Source organism: Equus caballus, chromosome 26 (assembly GCF_041296265.1).
Source record: "Equus caballus isolate H_3958 breed thoroughbred chromosome 26, TB-T2T, whole genome shotgun sequence".
Classification (NCBI taxonomy): domain Eukaryota; kingdom Metazoa; phylum Chordata; class Mammalia; order Perissodactyla; family Equidae; genus Equus; species Equus caballus.
The window spans coordinates 17305043-17326274 of record NC_091709.1 but is presented as its reverse complement, the minus strand read 5'-3'; the positions used below and the strand labels follow the sequence as shown (position 1 = coordinate 17326274).

At 36.5% G+C, this 21232-nt stretch overlaps 1 protein-coding gene and 1 pseudogene across 11 annotated transcripts in view; both read right to left on the bottom strand.

The window, feature by feature from the left end:
- The window catches only part of ROBO1 (roundabout guidance receptor 1), a 1062787-nt gene that overhangs the window by 530267 nt on the left and 511288 nt on the right, over positions 1-21232 (bottom strand). The gene's annotated exons all lie outside the window — the stretch shown is intronic.
- On the bottom strand, positions 13942-19075 carry LOC138920855 (small ribosomal subunit protein uS2 pseudogene; annotated as a pseudogene).

Sequence of the window (21232 nt, the reverse complement as noted above, 5' to 3'; positions counted from 1 at the left end):
TTCTCTCCATGCTGGCTCAGGGCTTCTATTCTGCGTAAACCCACATCAGAGCACTCATCACTCTGAATTCTACTCGTGTGCTACTGGATAGGATCTACCTGATCACAGGGCTCTTGCCTCATTTATCTTGGGACTGACAATGGCCTGGCACTAAGAAGGGCCTCATACAACATGTGCCAAGGTGTAAAGGTTTGTCAAGTGAGAAAATGAACCAAAACAGGTACCCTCAGTACAAACCTTAAATGTTAAGACCACACAATCTAAATAGCAAATTGAGATTAGATGACTGACAATTCAGAGGGGGTGCATCAAAAGTTACCTATCTTGTGAAATCAAGGATTTCCCTGATTCATAGTGTTAACTCTCATTATAAACGCTAATACTCTTTTATTTTTTAGTTTTTTTATTTTTTTTAATAAGATTTTATGTTTTCCTTTTTCTCCCCAAAGCCCCCCGGTACATAGTTGTATATTCTTCGTTGTGGGTCCTTCTAGTTGTGGTATGTGGGACGCTGCCTCAGCGTGGTTTGATGAGCAGTGCCATATCCTCCGCGCCCAGGATTCGAACCAACAAAACACTGGGCTGCCTGCAGCGGAGAGTGCAAACTTAACCACTCGGCCACGGGGCCAGCCCCAATTTTTTAGTTTTATTTTTTGAGAAAGATTAGCCCTGAGCTAACATCTGCCACCAATCCTCTTTTCACTGCGGAAGACTGGCCCTGAACTAACATCCGTGCCCATCTTCCTCTATTTTATAAGTGGGACGCCTGCCACAGCGTGATTTGACAAGAGATGCTAGGTCCACACCCAGGATCCAAACCAGCGAACCCCGGGCCTCTGAAGCAGAATGTGTGAACTTAACCGCTGCACCACTGGGCCGGCCCCAGCACCCTTTTATTTTTAAATGCAAGTCATAGTTGGAATTCCCATTATTGATCTTTTTTAATGAGGAATAAGAGAAATTTAAGATAAATATAAGAAATCTTTGTCAGATTTAAATTTTCTTTCTACAAACACTCATCCTACTCAGAAAAACAGTATCTATTTAACTAAAAATTTAGAACTGATCATATTCATTATTTAAAGACACTTATTGAAAATCAAAGTTAATTACATATTTTCTTCCTATATCCTAAGATACATTAAATTGTTTTGTTTGTATTTATTTTCTTTTTCTCCTTCCATCTAGGCTTAAAATTACTCTCAGTTGATATTCTTTACCAATGTCATATGACATTGAAAGCACATGCAGCAATGAATTTAGTAACCTGAAATTGTGAGATGAATTGCTCTTCAGCGTGTACAGCACTGTCCTTCCCTCCACTTCCTTCCCATCTTCTTTTCTGTTTAGGGCCAAATGCCTTTGGCATGGCCAGAGACTGCACAGGTGATTGTCACCGACTGACTGCCAAGCTCCAGAAACTGAACATGCCTTTTTCCCTCCAGCATATGTCTTGTGAGCCTGAGTGCAGAGGATGGTTGCAAAAAAACATCTTGTTAGTTATGCTAGCTTACAAATACAAATGGAAGATTAACACTCCCTTAAATAGTGATTCGCAGGACTGTGAAAAAGGTTGGTCTATGACACATAAGTACATAGATCTGCCTTTACCCGTGATGGGGCACAGGTGTGTGTGTGTGTGTGTGTGCGCGCCTGTGTGTGCATGCGTGCACACTGGTGAGGGAGGTGGTAGGAGATAAGCCTGGAAACATAAGTTAGAATCAGGGGTGTAAAACGGGCAAAATCCTAAAGGATACAAAAGGAGACCCAGCCATCCTTAACAGGGGTTAAGTGAGAAAAGTAAGTCCTAAAAGAGAAACATTTTGAAGTGAAGAGTTTCTCCATTCTCCCAAAGATGGGGCATAATTTGTACCAATTCAGATACAAAGGAGAGAAGTTAATTCATTATCCACAATGGCTGCCTTAGAGCCTTAGGCTGAGTGAACTCTGATTGACAGGGCTGGACCTGGAAGACAAGGATGCTGAGGCTCAGGGCCGTCAGGTGCATAGATCCTTGCCAAGGTCAGGGAAGGTGCCCTAGCAATACCATTACAAGGTCATATGCTTTGTGCATTTGCCAAAGTGTGAGTTTTAACTTTAATCCATTAAGACACATTTGGTTTTATTATTTTTTACTTCATATTCTTAAATAAATTTCCACAAATTTTATAAGCTTCATGTCCAACAAAAATTAGGTTCACCATAGAAATGGGGGTGAGATAGCATATTTTATATTTAGAGGAGTTCAGTGCTTGCTCTGAAACACATCAAGGAGGGAACTCTGGCAGTGGATGTATGGACATGGAGGTAGAGAAGCTGATGGTGGAGGGCAAAGTTATCTGCAGAAAGCAAGACTGTCAGAAGTGGATCAGTGGACTCAAGACACTCTCCAGGTTTGGAATAGCCTCTTGAGGAATTGCTCATGCAGTAGCTGGCTTGGAACATATGGTTGGATTGATAAATTCTGGTAAGAACCCAAATGGGTAGGGAAATCAGAAATGGATGATCCTCATTGTTAGGAAACTTTCTCCAGGTATCGTGGGCAGCAGCGGAAGAGAGAAAAAGAGAAGAGCTGAATTGAAGTGCGGTTGTTGGGGGTGCTGGGTTAAGATGGGGTAGAATGAGAAGGGACTTGCTTAAGATAAGGCAGCTGGTTAGCGGCAGAGCTAGCACTGGGGCCTGCGTCACTCCCTGAGCAATCCAGGCACTAAAAGGCACTCTTAGCTAAACTGATGGTGGGGACTACCTGTAGGTATCGGATTATTCCAGTTATTGGAGATTCAACATTAGAAGGTTTCCTGAATTTCTGTTGTCTCTGAAGCAAAAACAACAAAAATCCCCCAGAGGAATTAAGTCATGATTTAAAGAACAAAGAGGAGGGACAAATTTGACTTATTTTCACCCTCTGCTTTCTCTCCCTGGTTTTAAGTTCCAATATTTCTAAACAGGGTGGTGGTTCTTTTAACCTAGGATTAGTAAGAATATTTCCTTTCCTAAAAAACAAACAAACAAAAAAACCAAAGAAAACTCAACAAAACTCCAGGTACCTATGTTGTATAAATAATGTACACGTAACTTTGTCAACAATTAAAAAGGCTAACTTTTGGTAAACTAGTAAGTTTACGTGGGATTAAGTAAGCCTATGGCTTGCAAATTAGACTGTAATTTATCATACTACCCTTTTATTGATATGGATGGTTGCTGGATATCACACTTACAGTAATTCAGCTCAGCAAAACTCATATTTATTGCCACTGGTAAAGGGTCTTTAGAGCATCAGTGATGTCTGGATATTTGCTGAAGGCTTTGGAAAAATCCTATTGCTTTATGGTACCGATAACTTCAATTTCAACTATATCCCTTAAAAATTTCAAGTGGTGCTATTGTCTAAAAAAATACTGCTGATCTTTCTTTTTCAGTTGGCAAAGACCTAAACAAAAAAAAGTTGATTCTACCAGGATCTTCCTTCCCCTACAAAAAAAATAAATAAATAAAAGAGAGAGAGAGAAAGAGAGAGGGCGAGAGAGAGATCTAGTCATTTTTGTGTGTGTACAAAAGGGAAAAATATTGAGAATTACTTTTTTTGGGGAGGCAGAAAGAAGTAGAGAATCTAGTGTCATTTAATTTCCTCTTTAAGATTGTGCTGGAAAACTAGCATTTCCTTTATATCCTCAAATAAGTAAGAAAATCCTGATAGTTAAAAGAGAACAAGGGCCATGCCTTCAGTCACTTGATAACAACACTAGGGAAAAAAGCCAGGAGCCAACTTCTGGTATTTTTGTATCACAAAGGCTACTCCATAAATACTTGAAAATACTTGTAGCTGAAATAAATGAAACAGAGAGAACAGATAGCTCCATCAGAGAAGGAACTCCAATAACACTGGTGGCAGTGGCAATCATGATTTTGTGGGAAGTTCACACACATCTTTTTCAACGGGATTCTACTTTGGAGTACAATGTAACATTCCATCCTTTCTAAGAGGATAGAGTGTGATTATAAGAGAAAACGTCCAAAGGTTAAAAATACTTGCACACTATAGAAAGTAGCTTAGCCTGGAATTAACTCTGGTTGGTGGCCCTAGAGGTGGGATATGTTTTCTAATCTGTTTGTGGTGCAAGTGTCTTACTTGGGCAATACTTTAAAAGCTTTTAAAAATGTGAACATTTTTGCCACATAAATCCGAAATTAATGGCAGCAATATATATTCGTTTTTATAGTAAACATTAGCAGGATTCCTTTTCTTTTTTTTGCTTTTGGCTGTTTGTGCATTGCATGGTAAAATATTTCCAAAAGATTGCTAGTCAGTTGTCATCTTGCTTTGTTCCTGACTAGGATATAATCATATTTGTAGGAAAAACACACCAGAACCTAAGGTAGTTCCTAGAGCAGTCGAGTAGGGATATTAAAACATCTGTTGTCAATAAATAAAAGCATTTTTGGTACTCCAGCCAATGCAAGCTTGTTATTCAATTATTATTAACATGACAGTTAATGCTTTACTGTGCTTGAAGTTAAATATAACGCATTGTTTAAATTCTGTAACTGTTTTGTTTTCCTCCGGAGTTTGGCTCTTTAACATTTGCTGGATTTACCCAATCACCAGTCATGTCAAGGGAAAAAAATAAGTGTATTGGCAGGAGGCAGGGAACAAAGTACACATATGACTTTTAAATGCCCCAAATGAGAAAGGATTAGGCTGCACGTTATTGAAAGGATACTCCACAGATTATTAGTGCTCTGCTGTTTGCTCACATTAGTTCTCTTAATTGGGCCTCTTTTCTAAAGACAATAATCCTATCAACAGAAAGTTGCAATGTAGGTCCTTCTGGGCTTTGGAAAGAGAACTCATCTCTCACTTAAGACAGTATAGAAATTTCTGGTGTCGCAGAAAGCAACGCGCTGTCATGTGAACTGTTACAGAACATTCTGAGTCTTTTATAGAGAGTTGTCACACAATCTATAGTTGCTTGTGCTTTGGAGAAATAAGATGGCATTACTCAGAGAGAGGTTCCCTCTGGTGAAAAGGCTCCCATTTCTCTTGGCCATCGTGGACAGTGGAGTGGAGTCAGGACCAGGACTTATGGCAGGTGACTCAGTTTGGGTCTTTGCTCCAAAATGACCCAGGCTGGGGCAGGGCTGAATCAATGGGAAAGGGGTTTGGGCTAAAGCTGTTGTTTTAAGGAAAAGCTTCTGTCTAGTTTTGTAAAAGTTCCGGAAAGGACCCTTGGAAATGTTGGAGGGACTGCTGGTGCCCTTAGCTTCCAAGAATCCTTCTAGGAGTTTCCTTCTACCATCTCCTTCAATGTATGGCTTCTGAGCTCCACAAGCCAGATTGATTATCAATAAAATCCACAGCATCTCCCAATTTACCTAGAGCAAAAGCCAGGGTCCCTTTTCCCTTTTTCTTGTAATACTGGTCAGAACCCAGATTTGAGTCAGTCAGAATCCCAAGTCACCATATTCTAGCTGTATACATTTGGGCAGGCCACTCAACTTCAACACAGTTTCTTTCTTTATAGAATGTGGTTAATGATGACTTCTATTTCATAGTTTTCTTTGAGAATCACAGCACTTGCCAGAGGAAGCACTCATAAAATAGCGCTAATTAAACAATTCAAGTTGTAAAAGTGACTCCTCATCTGATCTAAGTAACACTCTGAGAAGAGAAAGACCTTTTGGGGCTCCATTCTTTTCTTTTATCTCTCTCTCCAAGTGTCTTGGGGCTTTATGCTGATGAGGATCATTTACTTTTGCTACAACCATTTACCTTTATAAGGAGATGATTGTAGAGGCTATACATTAAGTCAAAGGGATTATTTTAATGATGGAATTTCAGGTAGTAGTCAGTGGAGAGACTTAGGACAAAAAGTTTCATTTTACTATTTTACTAACAAGTATCTCCCTATCTCACTAATACACAGAGACGACATTTAAATTGTCGGATGACTCTTGCAACATTTAATCTTTAATGACACTTTCTAACCAGAATGTTTACTCATCGTTCTGAAATTTTTATTATGCATATGTCCTAGATAATAACGGAGTAAAACATTTGAGGAGACCAGAAATAGTCACATGGAGATTTCCATCTTCAGAGTACTGGTTTGAATACCATTAGATCAGTGATGACAGGAAGTCAATATAGGCCCATGAAACTGGGAAATTTGAAATTAATTTGTTGCTGTAGTTTAAGTATCTAGTCCAATTTAAAATCATCTGGTGTTTTTGGTTGGTCATTTTGAAGAAGCCACACACTAAAAATACTTCATTTTGTGATGTAAGGAGAGCTGGCTTTCCTTTTCTCATATGGGTCTTCTCAAAATGAATTTAAGATTATAGAATTCATAATAAGACATATATATGTATAGTCACCTATTTTATACATGTAAACATTTTTAATTTATGTATACTATATATTTATAAAAATACTTCATAACAATATACATTATATATAAAATATTTGAATTCTGTGTCACCAGGTCTTCTAAATACTTTTCACCTGAGCCCCAAATTTTACTAAACGTTACTTAGAATAAAGAATATACTTAAGATAGAGAATCTTGAAAGATTAGAGCTAGACAGGAATATTAGAATTTAACTGCCCCAAGCCCTTTATTTTAAAGATGAGGAACACGGGGTCCAAAGAGATTGAGAGACCTTATTTTCAAGGTGACTCAAATATTTAATGAGAGTTTTTGAACAATTATTCTTCAGCCCAAGCCCTATATTCTGTCCTAATACAAATCTTGGGCTGGAGAATGCTACCCAAGATAACTTTACTTGCTCTTCCACATATGTGAGCATATGTGCTTTTCATTACACATTTTGATGTTCACCTGTTCCTCTCTCCTGAATCAACCTAGTTCTTCTCTGAAATATCCTCTGCTTCCTGCCAAGTCTCTTTAAAACTTTATATAACCAGGTCTCTTGTCCACATCCTTACCAAAATGATTGTCTTTTCTATTGTACAAAGCTGCAATTTAGGCCACAAGCCTCTCATCCTAGCTGCCACTACTGCATTCTTATGCCCACTTTCCTAAACATTGGTGCTGTTCACATACTCTGCTGGCTGCCTGATGGACGTGTGATAGGACAGGACTGTTCACCCCTTCTTTTAAGTGAGGTGTATCCAGATGACCTGCATTCAGTGAAGTACAAATGGAGGATTTAAGAGGTAGTGTGTGACTCATCACCTCCCTTCTCGTTGCTTGCAATAATCATGGATATATGTTGAGACGAGGTCTCCCTCATCCTGGGTTTCTGAGTGGTAACAATGAGCAGAGCCCTTTTCTAACTCCAGGTGGGATAACTGTGAAATAGACTACCCTATGTTGCCTCTTACAGGACATATTATCGCATGGTCAAAAGTGTTAAGAAAAGACAATAAATGGAGAGATTTTTCTCCATAAATATATGACAGAGAGAGTAACAGGGAGCTAGGATTTCTCTGGGAGAGCTTCACGGCAGCTTACAACCCAGGCTCTGACATGTGTGTAAAATGGGGAAAGTACAAAGCATAAGGCTTTCTGATGTGAGTGGAAAGATGGAGATTCTCCTCAGCATCCCATAACCTTGAGAACGATGACTTCCCTTCAGTTTAGAAGAGCTCCAAAGGTGTCCAGTCATTATGTAAATGTCCTTTTCTTTTTTTACCTTTATCAAACACCAGCACTTAGAGGAAAAGATGTAACACTGTGCTCCAGAGAGGTGGGAAGAAGATGTAATATGAGGAAGAAATTTCTGATCATTGGAGCCCTCCCCAGATGGAACTGGCTCTTTTGTTTCAGATAACCATCTGGAAGAGATATTGAAGACTTTCTAGACAGTCTCTAAATTTCCTTCAAATGCCAAGATTCTGCCAACTTCTCTCTCTACCTATATTAGTCTAGCTTTTCTCTGGAGCTGGATGGATGACACTCATATGAGCATTTCTTAAATACTGTTTGATAGTGAGAATCACCTCGAAAGCATGATCATCTCTAACTGAATATTTTTTCTAAATCAACTACTGAAAATTTGAAACCTGGTGCTGAGAATAATTTTGTCCAACACTGAATAATTCAATCACTTGAAGAGGAGCCATCGAAATGCAAAGTGTTGAGAAAACTCATTCCAACAAAAGTTCCAAAGCAATCCAGAAAACAGATGGCCTCGGGATTAGCTGACTGTGCCAAGATTTCTAGGACATATTTTAATCTGGATAGTATATAATCTCATCTGTAAAATAAAAATCTGGTTTCAGTCCCAGCTATAGGCAAATTCCATAAAAATAACCAAAATTCATTCTAGGATATCTGCAGAAACAAACCTGCATTTATTTTAAGCTATTCTCATACACAATATTAACTCAATTTAGTTTGTCTTCTTTAAGTGATAGAGTAAAAGAAAACCACAAAGACAAAGAACTCAGTAGATAATCCTGGTTCTGCCACTAATTCCTGTGTGATCTCAGACAAGTCACTGATCCTCTCTGAGCTAAAAGGTCCACCAAATGCTAACGTTCTATGAGTGTGCGATTTCTGTGATAAAAGAAAAAAATTATCTTCTTCCCATTTTAATACTGAGAGCAGAATGCTTACAGATTGCAATGGAAACTAGTTAGTCCTAAATTGCTACTGCTTTGTCACAGATGTGATGAATAAAAGCTAATAAAATGTGAATATAAACAAATGTTAAGAAATTGTGTTTATCCTCTTAGAGACATTTTTACCATTTATGTAACTATATTTGCAATACTTTCATATGTAAATATTTTTAAGTATATGTTTTAATTCTTATGTTAGACAAGAAAGGCTGTTGTTTCTTCAGTTTACTGCATAAGCACAAAAATTAGCATCAGGTTAGATTAAACATTTTGGGAGGGCACAGGATACCTTTCTCTTTTGTAGCTACAATAGTAACATATTATCATGACAGCAAAATAAAAGACTACAGAAAATAAAAGTATTTTGTTGACATCTTTGTATGCATTTAACTGGAATTTTTAAGATATGTATGTATACGGTGCATGTGTGTGCACCTCTGCTGTGCTGGGGTATATACTTTGTGCACACGCAGACTGACACACCATTTTTTTGTCGTTAGAAATGGAATTTTTCCTTTCATTCATTTTTAAACTTGTTTTTCTTTTAATATGCTGTTTTACTGAACATGAAAAATATGAAAAAAATTGCATAGTTTTCTGCTAATGATTTTGAGTCATATGCTCTATGAGAGCAGAGATTTATGTATCTTGTTCTCCGTGGTTTCCTCAAATCCAGCAGAGGACAAAGTTGTTTATTCACTAAATATTCACTGAATAAATATATGAAAGTAAAAAATTGGAAAATGCACTTATGCACTCAGACATTTGTTAAAATTAGGAATACAGCATACAGGGATGCCTTAAGGCCACTTAATAAGTATCTCAACTGATTTTTGACTGATAAGACTCATATAAATGTATTAAGTACATAAAACAAGAATAGAGACCCACCCACATGTCTGTCCAGGACGACAACTTTCCTTGAATAAAAAAATATTTACAAATATAAAATACTTATAAAAATATATAAATGTAAATATCTAAAATATAAAAAAGTAGTATAGAAAGAATAAGAAAATTAGCACTAAGGCCATGTTGTGTAAATTTATGCTAGTGCTCCTAAGAAAAGGTGATAACGTGTGTGTGTGGTACGTGCATGTACATGTGTGTGTTTCTGCATAGCTACAAAACTCTAATACTAAAAGCAAAAACCTGAGCATTCAATTTAAAGAATATTTATCCATGTTTCCAAAAGAAAAGCAAGTATCTTAGGCCAATAAATCTGTACTTTCAGTGTAAGAATATTATGACATGAAATCCTGTCAAAATAAAGCGGCAGTTTGATATGTTAAGCCGATCACCATATCGCTCTCAGAATGGTAAGAAAAGTAATATGGTTCATTTATAATCTATTGGAAATTGAAATCTGAGTTTTAATCTCAATTTGAGATCTTAGTTTAAGATGAATAATTTTAAAGTATCATAAATACAGCAACTTTTTTTTTCAGAAACAAATACACAATGTAGACATTGGTGAAATAAACAGGCACATCAGAATGTTGAGGGAAAATATGTTTAGGGAATATTTGAAAGGAATTCATAATAGCCTCCATAACTAAATGATAAGGAAGCAAAAACTAGAACTACATATTTCTTTACTAGACATCTCCAATTTATAAATAAACTGTGTTACAGAATTTTATGTATTCATTGATTGTTTTACTTGGAATGCATTTTCCATACAGGAATATTTTAAATAAAGTCTGTCTTCCTAAAACAGTCAGAAAGCCTTCTCATGTATCTTAAAACAAGACTACTAATGATATATTTTAACCAAAATTAACTCCTCATTTACACATTATCCAGGAATGCATTCTGAATTCCACATGGAATTCTAAAATGCCTTCAGGCAACAGAAATGAGGATGCTCCAATGCAATGCTGTCCAGTAGAACTTTCTCTGTGGATAGAAATATTCTATAAGATCCACATGTGCCTGGCTATTGAGCACTTGGAATGTGGCCAGTATAAAGAAAAACAGAATTGTTCATTTTATATAATAGCCACATGTGGCTAATGTCTACCCTATTAGACAGTACACATCTAACTCATGTTACTAAGGCTATGCTACAAAGCGCATATTGGAGCGTAGGGCAGAGGGGTAGATTACCCCCATTTGTTCACCATGATGGTGTGAAAGTGTATTATGGCTTTAGGCATTTTACAAACTCACTGTCTACAAACAAATCAGCACTGTCAAACCACTGTCCTTTTCTGCTTTGCATTCTCTTTTTCCCAGCCCTGGTAAAGACCTACTCTGTCTTCAAGTTCCAATTCCAATGCTTTCTTTGTAATGTTCCATTAGACTCACTCACTCTGCTCTTTGCATATATAGAAATTAAAACCTATACCAGAGAATGTCCTACATCTGTAACCTTTTTAAAAAGATGTTCATCAAACCAACTTCGTCTTATGCAGATTTTATTCTTCAACATTACCACCGTTTCTAGTATTACTAGTGATTAATGACTATGTGAATGAATGAAAGTATCAAACTTAGAGACTTCTCTCAAAGAGTTTATAATAGAGATAAGCATAGACACAAATATTTTTCCATATTCTCTCTATGATCTGTCCACAGAGATTTTTTAGACATACTCCTAAGGTCATAAAGTGACCTATTGTATGCAACCCTGTAAGAAGGAAGGAGAAAATCCATATCTGCTGAGGACAATTTAAAATATGAGAAAATATTAATTAAATGTTGGTTAATTCTTCTTTCTGAGTACAAGGGGCTCTATGAGTAAATTATCTTATTTTACCCAGCTGGACTGAAGATTTATTGCTATTTTCTTCAAAAAAGTTTGCCTTGGCATAATTTCATTCTTTTCCACTTTCATATTATTAATTGTTCTGAAATTTAATATAATTTATTAAATTGATCTTTGTGTAGAGCATAGTACCAGATTGAGTAGATGCTAATTATCTGAGGAGTGAGGAAGACATGAATACTCACTGTTTCAATATCAGATGCATTATGACATCAAGGTTGGAGTAGAAACAAGAATGAGTTCTTAAGGGGGAAATATGATCACGTGTTACAAGATGGTTTACAAGTTTCTAACACTCTCTATATTATTTAGATTATATTTCACAATGAGACCAGGTTTGCAGTAGATAATTAACTATGTGAAGACCACATTAAAGATTCAGATAATAAAATATTAACATAAAATATACATTATTAATATGCCATACATATTCCGTGAGTGAATTCTGAGTATAGGGATATGTATTTACTAATTTCCCTTGGAAATTAATGTGCAAAAGAACAACCACTCTAACCTTGCCTCAGATAGGACCACCTCCTGGGAGGAATTTGATTAATGGGAGCAGTCATGAAAGGTATTACGCTTTGATTAACGTACTTTAATTTTTCCAAAAAAAAGTCAAAGGGGACCTTTTTCGCACATTCAACAATAAAGTGATTATATTCTCTGAAATGTCTCAATTTCTTAGTTTCGAAATTTTTTGGTGCAAAAATTTCTGTAAATATAACCTGGGAGAAGAATCTATATTTGAGTAAAGCTTCACTAGTTGATAGCTATTTTATTTGTAAAGAGGTTTAAATAATATAATATTTATTCTGCAAAAAGACTCCTTTATTAAAGGAAATCAACAATTTAAATATCAATAGCAGGAAAATATGTGATTATTTCATATTTGTTGTCTTTCCCTATTTTTATGTTAATGAGTTGGTATTGCACTCTTCCTGGAGTTGATGTGACTTTTGAAAAGTTATTTATCCAAAACTTAAACTTAGGAATATGTCCTTTTGGTTGGCCAAAATAAATTTTCTCAATTTTATCAGTAGCCTTTATCTTGTTACGTGGCTTTGGATGGCATTTCTCTTTCTAATCAATCAATTTTAAAAAGTATTCTATTGCTCACTAATTACTCTAGTTTATTCAAAAGATATTAACTGAGTCCATACTATGTGCCAGGAATGACACTGATTATTGGTATATAGTGGTTCCTCCTTTCATTGATATTATATTCTAGAAGTGACTGACATTAAATCAACATGCAGGTAATATGTAATTAATAATTGTAAGTGACAGAAGGAAAAGAAAGATAGGGATAATTTAGATTGATGAAGGGCTTATCAGGGAAGGCTACTCTAAGGAAATGATGTATGAGCTGAGATATAAAGAATTAGTAGCAACCAATTAACAGCAGTAGCTGTGGAGGGCAAGGGTGATGTGTGTTAGGTGGTGGGTGTGAGAGAACAGCAGAGGAAACAACAAGTCTAAAAGCCCCTTTGGTAAGACAAATCTTCTCATATTTGAAGAACTCTCAGAGGCCAGAGACTGAAATATCATGAATGACAAGATGAATTAGAAGAGGCATCTACTAGAACATCCAAGATCACATAGACCATGGGAAAGGATTTGATCTTTGACTGAAAACTGAAAGAATGCCACCTAAGAGTTTTGAAGCAAGTTGTCCATAGTTTTAAAAATGACAATTCTGTCTATTTAGCGGAGGATGGCAAGAGTTCAGAATATTGCCTTAGTATAGGTTAGAGACACTGTTGTCTTGGACTATAGTGTGGCAGCAGAGATAGAGAAAATAAATGGATTCAAGATACGCATGGTTGTATGTGAGAGATGAGAACAAGAAAGTTTTAAAATGAGTACCAGTGTTCTGGCTTGCACATGGCTTTGGCTGGAGGTGACATTTACAGAAATAGAAAAGACTAGTAAGTGCAGGTTTGAGGAAGTTGTTCGGACCTGAATAGATATAGCTAGAGTTTAGGACATGCCAAGTTTGAGATATCTATGAAACACAAAAGTAGATCCCTCAAGTAGATCACTGCATATGAAAGTGTGAAGCTCAGAGGAGAGTGTGGGGTGGATATAAAAATATGTGAGTCTTTGCATATGGATGATGGTGATGATGATGACAACGATTATAGCAAACAGAGCGCACACCTTTTTCCAACCACTATTTGAAGCACTTTACACATATTATCTCATTTAACACTCAGAAACACTTATGAAGTAATTACTGTTATCCTCATTTTAAAGGTGGAAAATGAAGCTTGAAAATCACCAGGTAGGAAGTGCAGAGATAGGGTTAGAAGCACGGTGGTCTGGATCCAGAGTCCATCCTCCCATCTACTATACTCTGCTGTCCTTCAAAAAAGCCTAGATAAACTCACTCCATCTTTATACTAAGATATAGCTTTGATTTTCCATCAGAGAAAGTTAGGTGTTCAGAAAATGATAAAAAGTAGAAATTATTCCCTACTCTCTTCTGATTTGAGGATGATTTTCTTTAAAGAAACCATTTATTTTCCATCAACCTCATTTCCATTTCCTGTTCAAGAGTCTGTGGAAGGACAGCTTCAGATCATTCAGTGGTTGTGCCTCTTCATTCAGTGGTCTGAGCAGTGGGAGCTACAGAGCAGTGTTCACTGGGGGGTTGAGCACCCCAATCTTCAGTAGGGAACTGCTGGATAGACACAGAGGGACCTGCACACCTTCAGACCAGCCTGCGACCTTGGGTTGACCAGCAGTAAATCTGAGAGCTGGAGTGGTCCATTCACCCTGAAATTCCTCCTCCGTCACAGACTTTTCAGCAGCAGGCTGCTCTTCCTTTTCCATCTCCTCAGGATCTCTGTAGAAGCAGACGTCAGGCATGACATGACCTCCCTTGGGTATTCTTGGGAGATGACGCCATGCATGCACAGAACTTCCCAGGCCAGCGTCCAGCACATCAGATTCCCTGAGTGAGCGCCCTTCTTGTTGCTTGGGATGGCAATGTCTTACAGAGGAGAGTCTGTGTTACACAGAGAAAGCATAAACAGGTTAACGGAAGATGCCTCTGTGGGTGGCTGGTGGTCAGCCCTGGGATCAGTAACCATCGGAAGCCTCAGCTCCCAGAAGGCTGCCTGGTTTTGATTAGTGAAGATTCCAGGAGTGAAGCAGCCAACAAGAGGAGGGGCTCCAGTGGCAGCAGCAAACTTCAACACGGCTCGCTGGCCAGTATTCCTGGAGGATATGACATCAACATCAGCTGAGTGTTTAACGGCAACCATAGCATGAGCTACCAGCAGAAGCTTCTCCCAGATTCTCTTTACATTTATGATGTAGATTCCATCACTTTGCCTTTTGTAGATGTACTGCTCCATTTGGAAGTCAAAGTTGGCGCCACCTAAGGGGGTTCCTGCTGCAAGGACATCATCCTCCTTCATTTGCAGGACATTGAGGGCTCCAAATATTGTGAAAGTTTCCCTTTCAGTGATGAAATCCTCATGTTTACAGTGGAATTGATTCCAATAAAGTATAAAGTGAGAGAAGATACTCAGAACTGATCCCTGGTGAATTCCAAGCTACAGTTTGCTAGAGAAGAGAAATTGGCCATAAGATGGAAAAGATAGCCAGAGACATAAGAAGAAAAGAAGGAGAATGTTGAATCACACAAGCCAAGAGCCAAGGGAAAGAGAGCTACAAAAGAGAGGAAAGAGTCAACTGCATCCACTGCTGTTCAGAGACCTAGTTAGGTTTATTATAGAATACAAGTTCCTCATGAATAGGCAGTGATTGAGGGAAAGAATGTTAGAATAGCCATGGACAGTTATGATCTTGGTCTAATCCCAGCCCTGACATTTCCTAGATGAGAAACATTGGGCAGGCCCCCTAATCTCTCTAGATCTCAGATTCCGATTCTATAGAGTAAATATGGACAAGATAGTCTCCATGGGTCCTTCCGTCTCCTGAATGCTCTTTTATTATTTATGGTTTATCAACATTTTACAATAATGGAAAGTTTGTTCTTTTCTGGTTAAAAGGCCTCTTTCTCAGCAAACATTATATTGTTGCTCACATTCACAAAATGACTTGCAATAGACAGCACACTACCAGTGTGGGAAGTTAGCTTACACACAGATGTCATGCAAAAAGTCTTTTTTATTGGTGGTGGAAGTTATCTGAAGATTAGATCACAATAGAATAGTTTCAAATTTCTGAATGGGACATGGCTTTCTTTTTATTCTAATGTATAGTCTCTACTATCAACACAAAAAATATTTATACACAAGGGAGCTTAGAAGATTCTCAAGTGCCTGGCTCTCATTTTAAAAAGTTGTTCAATTTGGCAAGTTCCTCATGTACTTGTGTGTTTGACCTTGGCATGTGAGCAGACATGTAAATACTGCGTTTGCTGAACAATGTGTACTTATCTGCAATTCCAAATGGCAGTCACATTTAATCCTATCCTTCTGTCTTCCTAAATCTTCACTTACTCTTTTATTAATACACTGGAATGATGAAAACAAAAGAAGATCATCTTATTCTTTGCAGGTATGTGGATGATTGGTTGCCATTGGAGAAAGTGAGGACAAATTATGTGACTCAATAAAATTGGAAGGGTACCATCTTTCTTCCTATGTGGAGAATTGTTCTGCCTTTTAAAAGTAAGTGGGTTCAATATATTGAGTTATGACTAGTGAATATGATATCTCTAGTTATGAAGATTCTGACTTACAGGGCAAAGTAGTGCTATGCTATAGGACTAGCTAGATATAAAGTTCAAAGCAGCCATTAGGGTCTCTGTTAACACACTGAAACAGTTTTGTAAATTTTACCTACAAATATAGAAGTCTCAATGCTGCGATTATGAGTCAAATGGATTTAAGTTTAACTTCCTGGATCTAACATATGTTAGTCATGTGATCTTTGCCAGGACACTTGGCTTCTTCAAGTATCAGTACTGCCATCATTAAAACTGGAATAACATTAATACCTACCTCATAGGCCTGTTGAGACAAGTAAACAAGGTATTGTACATAAAATTCTAAATACAGTGCTGTGCAGATAGTAAGTAGTCAGTCGTTGGTAGCTATTTTCATTATCATTTTTCTATTGCTATTTTTATAGTTGTCCCAACGATGCAGAGTGATGTTATGAGGAATGAGCAACTAGAATATGAAAGTGACACTAATTAGATACATTACAGATTACAGATCAGAATTTGATATAGCCTGATGTCAAGAGCAGGGAACCAGGGATTGACGTCTTGCCACATTGTTCTTTCATTTTTATAAGATTTTGATACAGTGCCTAAATGTTGTATTATCTGTAACAAGAATTTCACCTATTTTTATCTTCTATTTTATGTCCGAAGTGACACGATTTTCCAGAGATTCTTGATTTGTACTTCTTTATGTGGCTTGAATTAGATGTTTTAAGGTATTAAATATAAAAGAATAGACCATTGAGTAATATTTTCTCACTTCCCATTTGCTGGGAAAGATTCACCCTGAGCTAACATCTGTTGCCAAGCTTCTTTTTTTTCCCCCTCCCCAAAGCGCCAGTGCATAGTTGTATATTCTAGTTGCAAGTCCTTTTAGTTCTTCTATGTGAGCCACCACCACAGTATGGCTACTGACAGACAAGTGATGTGGTTCCGTGACTGGAACCAAACCCAGGCTGCTGAAACAGTAAAAGTGCCAAAGTTTAACCACTAGGCCATCAGGGCTGCTCTGACTCCCCATTTGATCTGGTTCTTGTCACAGGCAAACAGCAAAATTACTTTGACCTCAAAAAGAAGATTTTTTACTTTTTGAAAGTTATGATATAAAAAAGATATTTGATGGATTTGTTTCTGTATTATGAAAAATAAAGACTTGTAAAATGAAAACTGCTTTCAATAAGTAATATCCTGAATTCAAGGACGACTTTGTACAGTTTCCATTATGCATTGACAACAAAATGTAAATAGAAAGTCAGTTTATAAAATTGCTTGCAGTTCCTATGGTCAATAAACACTTGTTGAATGACTGACTGATTCTATGGCATTTGGAATTTGTCCCTTTGTTCTTCAGAAAACACACAGTTATAGTCAGAAAAGTTATACAGCAAATTAGATGCTAATGTATCTTTTATAACAAATTCACATTATCTTCCATTATATTTATTAATTTATGTCTTTCCTATTTACCAGGAACTCCAAACGAGAGAGAGGAATATTATTGAACATTTTTTATCTTTAGAATTTTAGGCATGTTCATTAACTAATTAATTAACTTACACATTCATTTAGTTATTCATTAAATAAAAGCTTATTGAGCACCTACTTTATGCCAGATATTGTAATAAAGTATAGTGGAGTTAAGGACCTAAAGGTTAAAAGTCACAGCCTCTATCTGTAGGAACTTCTACATATGAATACAAATATACATATGTTATGTATACAATAGGTAGGTATGCAGTGCATTTGTACTACATACGCAAATGAATCTTCACAAGTATAGAAACAACAACAGTATAAGCCAGATTGCAATAAGCATAAGCAGTGGGGTAGGAATATACTGTGGAAAAGTTGACTAAACCTTTCCAACAGAAGTGGTGAGTTTTCTCAGAAAAGGGGGCATCTGGCTAGTGCTAGAAGGATCAGGAGGACTTTATCCAGTTGGAGAAAAGGGACAAAAAAGATGAAATGAGAGGACAGCCATTCCTGGAGGGTGAATCCAACACACACACAAACCCATAAAATAAAGAGCATGAAACAAAGAAGTGAGTGGTTGGGAATAAAGGATTTTAACTGCATGGAGGTCATAGAATCCTTCCCCAGACTTGCTAGTGAGTTAACTTAAAATGACTACAACAGCTATCTAATTTCTAGTTGTATGGATTATTAAGAGCAAAAGGGGTTGGAAGTCTTTTAAGATGCACAACACAAATATATGAGGTTCAACCTCAGAGGAGAAGGGTTTAGGATTTGCGACTATTTTTACCTTGTCTCTCTGTACATTTAAATCTTCTGGGACCATCCATGGGCAACACCCATGGCAATTTATTAGTTTCTCCAGGTTAATGCTTCTTGTTTTAAGAATACTGAGTATACAAATACACGATACCCAGATCTAGGAAATATTTGTCTATTGCTGACATTTCAATGCTTCAGATAGGGCACTTCTCTCTTTGAGTTTGAATTAATTGGATAATGCTATGCCTTTAAGTATCTTTATTTTGATGTCTTGTTTTTCAGTGGTGTGACTATCTATATAGTTTACTTAAATTATGCTGCTTTTCCATATTCCCAAATGATAAAGTAGTAAACATATACTTATCTTTCTCATAGAGATGTTATGATAATCAAGAATAATAGGAATGAATGGATGAAGTTGTCCTTGAGTGGCTTGTGAGAAATTCAGGCACAAATTCAGGTTGTTGCCTATTAGCCTTGCTCATTAGATTTAAAGCACTGGGAAATTTAAACATCCCCAAATGTTGAGAATTTATACTTTATTATCTTTAAGTCCTTTTACTGAACAGAAGACTCAAGACAGTTCTAAGGACAGAAATAGCTAAAGTAGCCACTTAAATCTGTTGTTGTAATTTTTAAACAATATGTCTGTTTGTGATGTCTGGGAAAATTGACTTATATTGCTTAATAATGCTGAGCTGGCTTAAGGGGTAATGTTACAAATTCTCTCTCATATAGACACGTGTTACTTTACCTTCTTCAGCGTGTTCTTCATGATGTATCTAAGTGTGAATGGGTCAATTTGTCATATGCATTTGGATCAAGGGTTGTATACCTTTAAAACCTAATCACCCTTTTTTGTTTATATCCTTTCTTCCTGGATGCCAAAGTAGTCAAAATAATATGTCCACGAGATACATACTTTCAGTCTGTGACTGTAACCTAATGGACCCGTTTTTCTTTGTGGCTTGAGGGTTCAAATGCAGTGCATTATTGTCATAATCGTTATAATAAAATTTTAGTTAAAACTCAGCTACTTGTTTTACTTACATAAACTTTTGATGGCAAAAGGAAGAGATCTTGTCTATTAATGCATAAAGAGAGGGTGATTGATGCAAAGTTTTCTGTATTTCTTGTGACTCTAAGAAATTCTTATTAAATTTGAATGATTATTCTGATTGTAGGGATGGGACAAAATGGAAGTATAGAACGAACACAAATATCAAAGGAGAGAGATAAAAACTAAGGAGGATGGTCAACGTTGTAACTGTAGGAAGACAAAAAGCAGAGCCATTTATATGATGGAAAGCAGAGAAATAATCATGAAAGGGTCAAGGCAGGTGAAGTAAAGGAGTGAAAAGTACTGTAATGAGTGGAAACAGAACAGGGTTAGTCATCATGTACCCTCAATGCAGTCCTGGGGTTAGCGATATTTTGCGCTGAGGAAGATGAGGGAGGGTCAGTTAAACTCATATGACATAGTTCTGAGTTTAAGGACTGCCCTTGACATATTTTATAATGTCACAATGTGTTTATGGAAAAGAGGGATTTGTTTTTAAATGAACAGTGACATTAGAGAGCTCCATTTAGGGATTAAAAAATAGTTACATATTTCTTAGCACCTTAATTCTGCTAACTCTTTAAGTCTGGATGCACTAGACAATAGGGCAAAGGGCATAAAATAAGAAAGATTAAATGTTATATATTGTAATAAGAAAACACAGCCTGGACAACGTCACAAATATGAACCAATTAAGTTTAAATTTTGAGAGGAGGTAGGAGTGAGCAGAGTTTTCTAGAAAGAACAATGTGAGCAAGACCACAGGGCTAGGGATATACGATGCTTGTCCAGGAAAGGCAAGTAATCTAACATAGCATGAAAAGTCCATTAACCACGACATCATCAAAATCTGATGACCATCAAATCTATGGTCATCAGATTCTTATACGTGTGAAATACAGAGGGAAATACATTTTGAAAAGGTCACTTAAACAATTTTAAAAAATCTTTGGTATTTAAAGGTACATCCTTAGCTCTCAGGCAAATGATGCTTCGCATTTTATGAAGCACTTTTAAGTACTTGTAAATTATTTACATAATTTTTGCTAAATTATGCCCTTGTTACATAAAATGGTTCATATGTTAAAGGTTCTTGTTGGCTGAAGTTTTCTTGTAAATGAAAACAGTAAACTCTGGATCCTGTAGGGAATACTCTGTACTGAATACTTGTGTGATTCCTACATTATCTGTATGGCCACAAAGGATATACATAGGATAGGCCCGTTTAACATCAGGAAAGACATTTGACAGAACTGCATTATGTCACCATATCTGTGCTGTATGTTGTCTGTGATAGCTAAACAGAATCGAAATGGGAGAAACTGAATGTCATCATTTTGTCTGGAAGGGTAACTTGCAAGTGCACACAGGAAACATGATAAAAATTTTAAGGGCCTGTTTACTAAAAGGAAAGATATCCTGTTCTTAGAAAATCTTTAACATTTAAAAAATTGCATTAGTAACATGCATAACAGTCATATATTTTGTATCATTAATATTAATGTTAATATTGTAATAATGTTATGCTAACGTTAATAATAAAGCAATCTAATATTAAAGAAGATGATTATTACATTATATAAAAGATTTGGCATTCCACGAAAATATGAAAGTCATTGAGAAAAGTTTATTTATAATATTACTCCTGAATGAAAGAACATTAAATATAAAAAGTAATGTATTTATTAATAAAAAGGTATATTTTTCTCCTAAATTTTAAAATATTAATGAGAAAAAATTTCACTCTGCAAAGGGTATATTATCTACTACTTTTACATAATAGCCAGCATGTACCACAAAAAAAGACAATAATATCATTAGTAAACTTATCCTCTGTTTTAACTCCTATAAGGTAGAGATCTAGTCACATAT